The 8466-nt window shown below is 41.4% G+C and overlaps 1 pseudogene; it reads left to right on the plus strand.

Moving 5' to 3' along the window:
- The first annotated feature begins 234 nt into the window (after positions 1 to 234).
- On the plus strand, positions 235 to 1044 carry LOC117714209 (large ribosomal subunit protein eL8 pseudogene; annotated as a pseudogene).
- The last annotated feature ends 7422 nt before the right edge of the window (positions 1045 to 8466 follow it).

An 8466-nucleotide genomic window follows, 5' to 3' on the forward strand; every position in this document is an offset into this window, starting at 1 on the left:
AATTTTGAATGTTTGTTAGCATGTTATGAAATATAATAAAATACATTTTTAAAAGTTATGACTTTTAAATTTATTCTTTAATATCAGTACTAATATTGTTAAAAAGCCATATAAGTCATAAAGATGCAATTTTTGTTTGCACCAGAGACACGAACTATGTCTTCTTTGAGATTACATACTAAATGAACTGTTTTCATCACGATAAATCACTTTGATGGCTCTCTCCTCCAGCCGAGCAAGATGCCCAAAGGAAAAAAGGCCAAGGGGAAAGAAGGTGCCCCGGCCTCCATCGTCATTATGAAGAAACAGGAGGCCAAAAAGGTGGTCAATTCTTTGTTCAAGAAAAGGCCCAAGAACTTCGGCATTGGGCAGGACATCCAGCACAAAAGAGATCTAACACGCTTTGTCAAGTGGCTCCACTACATCAGGCTGCAGTGGCAAAGAGCCATCCTCTCTAAGAGGCTCAAAGTACCTCCTGCCATTGACCAGTTCACCCAGGCCCTGGGCAGGCAAACAGCTACTCAGCTGCTTAAGCTTGCCCACAAGTACAGGCCAGAGACAAAGCAAGAGAAGAAGCAAAGGCTACTGGCCTGTGCTGAGAAGAAAGCTGCTGGCAAAGGGGACGTCCCAACTAAGAGACCACCTGTCCTCCGAGCAGGAGTCAATACAGTCACCACCTTGGTGGAGAACAAGAAGGCTCAGCTGGTGGTGATTGCCCATGGTGTAGACCCCATTGAGCTGGTGGTTTTCCTGCCTGCCCTGTGTCGAAAGATAGGGGTGCCCTACTGCATCATCAAGGGAAAGGCCAGGTTGGGGTACCTGGTCCACAAGAAAATGTGCACCACTGTTGCCTTCACACAGGTTAACTTGGAAGACAAGGGTGCCCTGGCTAAGCTGGTGGTCGCTATTAGGACCAATTACAATGACAGATACAATGAGATCCACCACCATTGGGGAGGCAATGTCCTGGATCCTAAGTTTTTGGCTCGCAATGCTAAGCTGGAAAAGGCAAAGGCTAAAGAACTCGCCACTAAGCTGGGTTAAATGTACACTGTTAAGTCTTCTGCAAATAAATATAATTACAAAATTATCTTCCCAAAAAAGGAAGAAAGAAAAGAAAGAAAAAAAAAAACACTTTGATGGAGTTTAATCTCCTTCTACAAGTACTGGGCAGGAAATTCTTCCTTAGCTGAAGAATTTTATATTCTGAATGTTGAATCTCATGACAATAATCAAGGCTTTTAAGAAAATATACTTTAACACCGTGCTCCAAAGTAAGTCCTTTCTGTCCCATCTGCAATACTAACATTTGTTTGTAGCATTTACTATTGCTATTGCTATTGCTATTGCTATTTACTATTAGCCTTCCCTTTGTCCTATTGGAAAAGTAAACCACAGAAACAGAATTATAGGGAAAAAAATGGCTGAATCATAATAATTACCACAGTAACCATTAGCAAAGTGGGGAACTGCCCACAAATACTCACTGCTCACAAATATCCCAAGAATTAAAATAATGCATTACAGAAGATATATTGAGCTCAGATTTTCAAAACTATGATTTCAAAGTAAATCTCCTCAAAGTAATTAACATATTAAATATATTAAATATTACATATTAAAAATGGGGCACTGGCAAAGAGCCTTCAGATGCTATTGTTTGGCTTATGTGAATTATAACAGAATCTGGCCTGTTTGCGATGCTCAAACTACAGGGATTTTATTACTATTTTATATTTTTGGAGCCAACAAAACCATGACCATAAACCCAACAGAAAGGCATACAATAGTCATTTCCACCTGGCCTTCTTTTTATTGTTTCATTCCTTCCTAGATCCATAGGCATGATTTTCCAGGACAATATAATGGTCTCCTAAGTCTTTCATACTTCCTTCTTATGCACAAATCCCAGTGATTTCCTCATGTCCTGCCTGGATACCACTCAAGCACCTCTTCAGCAGGCCAGCACTGCAGTCTTTTTAGGGTTTACCAGAACTCCTTTCCTGAACCACCACCATAATACTTCTTTATGGCCCATGTCCATGACAAGGACTTCTTGCTATAGCAGGACATGGTTACAAATGACCTTCCTGAGATAAAGATGTCTATCTTTCTATATCAGGGATTCTGGTTCAATGGAAGAGATGGTTCAATGTGTAATTTCTATGGTACAACTGTTAGACTCCATCTGGTTTTTAGAGACAGATTTCTTTCCTGGAATTCAGCAGAGAATCCTCAAGAGTAGATTAGACCTGATTGTGATTATTTAACATCTTTCTAATTTAATTACAAAAGAAGACTGTCACTGTTGAGCCCAGATCTGTTCCTCAAATTTAAGGAGGTTCTCAAGGAAAGAAGCTATGGAAAGTTGGCCCTCAACCTCTAACCTCCCATCCCAGTGACTGTCATTACCATGAATTCTTTTCTGTCCCTCTGCAGTGAACTATGCGTCTCTTAATTCTAAGCTGTGGAGTACAGTGTCAGAATGATTAACCATTTCAACATGGTCACTGCATAAGCCAAATGTGGGCTCTTTCTGAGAATAGTCTATACTACTGTATCAATTGTAATGGATGAAAAAAATCACATTGAGTCATTGTACTCTTGTGACGGGATTCAAAATTCTGTATGAGAATTATTTTATACAGAAATTGTGAAAGCAACCTTTCTCAATGACAAGGCAGATGTAAAGTAAGGCTGAGAGAAAAAGGGAGAAGTTTGAGTTAGGGAGAAGGGAGGACAAGAACAAGGCATCCACAAGGACTGCAAGCTAGAAGAACAGAAGACAGAGCCAAGGGAATGCAGGGAAAGAAGTATCCGATTATATATCACGTCAAAAGCATCTCCTTGAGGACCTAGGGAGGTGGCTCTCTCAGTAAATTGTCATGCAGGTATGAGAACATGAGTTTGAGCCTCTAGGATCCACATTATAAAATCCACTGTGAGTCCCTACGGTCCCAGTACTGGAGAGGCAGAGACAAAAGGATAGCTGGAATTGCTGTGCCTAACTGGTCTAACCAAACTGGTGAGCTCTGGATTCAATGAGAGACTCTATCTCAAAAAAAAAAAAAAATGTAGGAAGTGATGGACTTCCAACATTGACTTCTAGTTTTGACACGCATGTACACATATGTGTACACACATCCACACAAAATATATAATTGGGTGAAGGCTTCTTCCAGGAATTCATGTGTAATTCAAACATAAGCCTTTATTTATGAAATTAACCAATAAAAACAAATTTACAATATTCTTTAAAAGAATATATATATATATATATATATATATATATATATATATATATTAATTATACATGGACTCCTGGTTTTCAAATAATTCAAGAAGATATCATGGATGGAAAAATCCCAAAGAGCAAAACGCAAACGCAACTAAGTTACTGCTATAAGAGATGTCCCAGGATTGTGAAGTGCCCTGAAATAATCATGAGAATCATGAGAAATGTAATGATCAATTAAGTTATCTCATTGAGCTATATATAAATTAACTCAATTTGTGAACTAAATTAGTTTATTGATGAATGAGTGTCTGAACACACCAGTTAATCCTAATGGACAGAAGACTAAATTAGCTTTCCATTAAACAAACTAAATTTAATAATCTATAATAGGAGACCTAACAAATATGTATTGAGCAAATGAACAAATGAGAAAATGTAAGCAATTTTTTTATTAACCCTCAGATTTCAGGAAGGGGAGGCATGGAATATGGCAAAGGAATTGCAAGGTTGGATCAATAGAACACAGAGTGAAGGAACTCGTTTCCCAGCCTGAAACTTAATGGCCTTTTCCACATAGTATGCAAAGAAAAAACTAATTCAATGGGTTTGCAGGATTAAGGTCATCTCTCTCCTACTTCCAACATGTCAAGAGATTTAGAATGTTTCTACTCAACGCTCTCTGAATTTTGCGGAGCACACGTTCCATTTAGGGAGGAGATGACACTACTTGTAACACCCACCAGCCATGTAAGAATGTTTTGACTGCATGGATGTATGTGCACCATGTGCTTACCTAGTGTCTGAGGAGATGAGCAGGTGTCAGATTCCATGGAACTAGAGTTATGGATAACTTCGGGCCACCATGAGGTTGTTGGTGCTCTACACTGAACCTGGGTCCTCCACAAAGGCAACAGGTGCTTTTAACGCTGAGTCACTCCAGTCAATTATTATTTTTAAAGTAATATAAAATAACATTTAAGATTTCAAAGCAGGAATCACAAGATGGATCAGAGAGCAAAGGTACTTGTCCACAAAACTGACAGCCTGAGTTTATACTCAGTGCACACATGATGGCTGGATGGGATAACTCCCATGATCTGTCCTTTTCTGGCTTCTGAACATGTGTGTGTGTGTGTGTGTGTGTGTGTGTGTGTGTGTGTGTGTGTGTGTGTGTGCATGTGAGAGAGATGGGGTGGAGGGGGAGAGAGAGAGATTTCAAAACATTTACTTTTGTGATGGTTATTCTTGACTGTCTGTTCCATGAGATTTAGAATCAGTGTGGAAACAAATACCTGAGCATGCTTCTGTGGGAGTTTGTAGAGGAGGTTAATTGAGGTGGGGGGAAAGCATCATTTCACATGAGACTAGGGTCCTGGACTGATACAAAGGAGAAAGTGAACTAAACACTAGCATTTATCTCTCTATATCCTGCCACAGCTGCCTCATGTTCCTCATGTACCGTGCCTCTACCATCATGATGGACGATCCTCTCAAACTGTGAGCCCAAATAGACACTTCTCTCCTTACGTTGTTTCTGGGAGGTACCCTATTACCACAGGAAAGTAAACACATACAGCTCCTCATTCTGACTTAGGAAAGATAGTCCCGTGTTTATACATGTGGAAGTGGCAGCTGAACAAGACGATGACAGTGGATGGAGACAGGGGACACACACACATACATGGCATCCAGCCAGCTCTCCAGTGGAATACAGCTGTAATCTTTAATTTAAAACAACTACCCCAAGAGATGAAAGCAGGGAGAAACTACAGAAGATCCAGACATATGAAACTACTTTTGAGTCCCTATGTTCTTGGTAATTTGTTCCATAGCAGAGAATAACTAATAGAATCTCCTACTCAGATAACATAGATAGATAGATAGATAGATAGATAGATAGATAGATAGATAGATAGATAGACAGATAGACAGATAGACAGATAGACAGATAGACAGATAGAGATGGAGATAAGCCTGGGGCAGTGGCAACCTCAGTCTACACAATGACTACTCTGATTCTCAGCCTCTTCTTTATTTGCATCCTCTGAGATTTTTCATTGTTTCACTCAGCTATTAGCAGTGTATTTACAAAAATCAGGGTATGGTAGCTCCTGCCTGTTATCCTAGCATTGAGGAGGCTTAGACAAGAGGATTGCTGAGAACTCCAGGCCATCATGAGCTACATACCTATTTCAAAACAAATGAAAAAGCAACAATAACAACTTTGTAAGTGTTTATAGAATATTTATTTGTCTCTACCACTTGTGGGTCCTTCATAGTGCTAGAAATAGAAGAACTCACGCGAGATGGCTAGGCAGCAGAGAAGTATGACGTTCCTTCCTTCATATATTCTGTCACTAAGAAAGCATAGCCATTGATGATTTCTTCCCCCCTCCTATAGTGTGTATAGCATCTTCCAACACTATAGAAGCTAGACAGTAGGGACAAAGGCTGAATTTACAGGTGTGTGTCTCTGTACAAGGCTTGGTGGTCTTGATTTTTTTTTTTTGGTTTTTTGAGACAGGGTTTCTCTGTGTATTTTTGGCTGTCCTGGAACTCACTCTGTAGACCAGGCTGGCCTCGAACTCAGAAATCCACCTGCCTCTGCCTCCCAAGTGCTGGGATTAAAGGCGTGCGCCACCACTGCCCGGCAGGTGGTCTTGATTTTAAGTGTGTTACTTTCTTCACTCTCCCAATTCTACAACTTAATTTTTACAGCGTATAGATGCATGTTTTTCTTTTATAAGATGTTTATCTTTTATGTCTTAGTGAATGTCTGGCATGTATGTTAAGGCCTGAGTAACTGTTGCCTGTCGAGCCAGTCATTTTATGCTGTTACTACTGTTACAAGGAAACTTTTCACATACTGTCATATTTTCACATGTTTTACGGCTGTGAACAGACACAATGACCAAGGCAACTCTTATAAAGAAGAACATTTAATTGGGGCTGGCTTGCAGGTTCAGAGGTTCAGTCCATTATCATCAAGGCAGGGGCAGGGCAGCCTCTAGGCAGGCATGGTGCAGGCTGAGCTGAGAGTTCTGCATCTTCATCTGAAGGCTGCTAATGGAAGACTGACTGTCCACAGAACATGTCATCTTATCTACTTGATTACTGAACTCTTCCTCAGCTGAAGTCACCTTTTGGTGAGCATTTACATGAGACACAAATATCTTCACAGTCTTTGCCCATTTGGAGAGATATATCCACATACTTCTTCTCCAGATGTCTTTCTCACCAACTTTCCAATCATGGTCTTTCCAAGTCCCTGACCATTGGCTACAGCCCATGAACAGCCAGTGAACAATCGTACATCTGATCATTTCTTCTTCCAAACAAACTATAATACCATGTGCACTGCCCAAAGTTCTGCCCACCGTGAAGATTTTCCTTCACCTGTATCTTTCAGGGTTGTCCTGGAAAGGGGTTGTAATGCTGCAGCTGACCACTTCTGTGAAGAGCCATCAGTAAACCAGGTCCTCATCTTCTCTTCTTCAGTCAGCTGATCATAGGGAACACCCCATGAGGCAATCGACACATGTGTGGCAGCAGATGGCATTGTAACAGTCATAGAAACCATAGGCATTTGAGCAACTTCTTCATGTAACTTGCTTGTGCCTTCAGGACCTGCTTGGGCCCCATCATGTGTATACCACTTCCATTTGATAATAGACTGCTGCTGTGCACGTCCTACTTTATGACTTGGAGGGTCTGATAACACCCAGCTCATGATGGGCAATTCAGGTCACATGGTAACTTGATGTCCTATTGTCAAATGTTCAGTTTCCATTAAGGCCCAATAGCAGGCCAAGAGCTGCTTTTCAAAGGGGGAATAGTTGTCCGCAGATGATGGTAGAGCTTTGCTCCGAAATCCCAAAGGTCTCTTCTCTGATTCATTTACAGAGGCCTGCCAGAGGCTCCAAACAACATCTCTATCTGCCACTGACACCTCAAGTACCATCGGATCTGCCACATCATATGGTCCAAGTGGTAGAGCAGCCTGCACAGCAGCCTGGACCTGTTGGAGAGCCTTCTCCTGTTTCAGGCCCCACACAAAGCTAGCAGCTTTCTGAGTCACTTGCTAAATGGGCCTGAGTAACACACCCAAGTGAGGAATGTGCTGTCTCCAGAATCCAAATAGACCCAATAAACATTGTGTTTCTTTATTGGTGGTGGGAAGGGCCAGGTGCAATAATTTATCTTTTACCTTAGAAGGAATATCTCTGCATGCCCCACACCACTGGACTCCTAAGAATTTCACTGAGGTAGACGGTCCTTGAATTTTGGTGGGATTTATTTCCCATCCTCTGATGTGCATATGTGTTACCAATGAGTCCAAAGTGGTTGCTATTTCCTGCTCACTTGGTCCAATTAGCATAATGTCATCAATATAGTGCACCAATGTGATATTTTGTGGAAGAGACAGACAATCAAGATCCCTTCTAACTAAGTTATGACATAGGGCAGGGGAGTTAATATTTCCTTGAGGCAAAACTGTAAAGATATACTATTGGCCTTGCCAACTGAAAGCAAATTGCTTCTGGTGGTCCATATGGACAGGTACTGAGTTTGTAACCCCAGGCTACCCCTCCTCTCTCTTTGGCAGTGCAGTTGGTTCAAGATTAACCCTTTTTCTAGAAATGGGCTGTTTCAGCTTTTCTTTAACCCTATTGCCTTGCACAGCTTCCTCTTCCTCCTCCTCCTCTTCTTTCTCCCCTTCTTCCTCTTCCTCCTCCTCCTCTCCACACACTCAGCTCCCTCCTCCACACAGGTGGGTCTGGGATCTGCCTTCTTGCCCAGTTTGTTTCCCTCTTTCATCCTGGGGGAACTCCCAGTCTCAATCACCAGGTCTGAACCTCTCATTTCTCCCTTTCTCAGCACCACTCACTTTCCAAGTGCTTCATTTGTACCCACAGTTTCTCCAGTTGTACAGCCAACTCTGCAACCCTTTCAGAAACAAGAGAGTAGAGTGACACTTTTGGCTTTTCCCGTTTCAGCCATTGTTTTGTTTCTCAGGTCCTCCATTTCTACTCACAACTTTTCCAACTGTTTAGCCATTCTTGCAGCCTTTTTTGAGGCAGAATATAGGAAGCAAAGCATGGGGTTAACCCAGAGGTAAAAGCTGCAATAAATCTTTTGCTGATGTTCTGAAACAGAATTTCCATCATTTATTTCCCTGCCATTTCCTCTATGGCAATAGAAATCAGATTTCCCATTCTGCTGAGTCC

This window comes from Arvicanthis niloticus, chromosome 8 (assembly GCF_011762505.2).
Source record: "Arvicanthis niloticus isolate mArvNil1 chromosome 8, mArvNil1.pat.X, whole genome shotgun sequence".
Lineage (NCBI taxonomy): Eukaryota > Metazoa > Chordata > Mammalia > Rodentia > Muridae > Arvicanthis > Arvicanthis niloticus.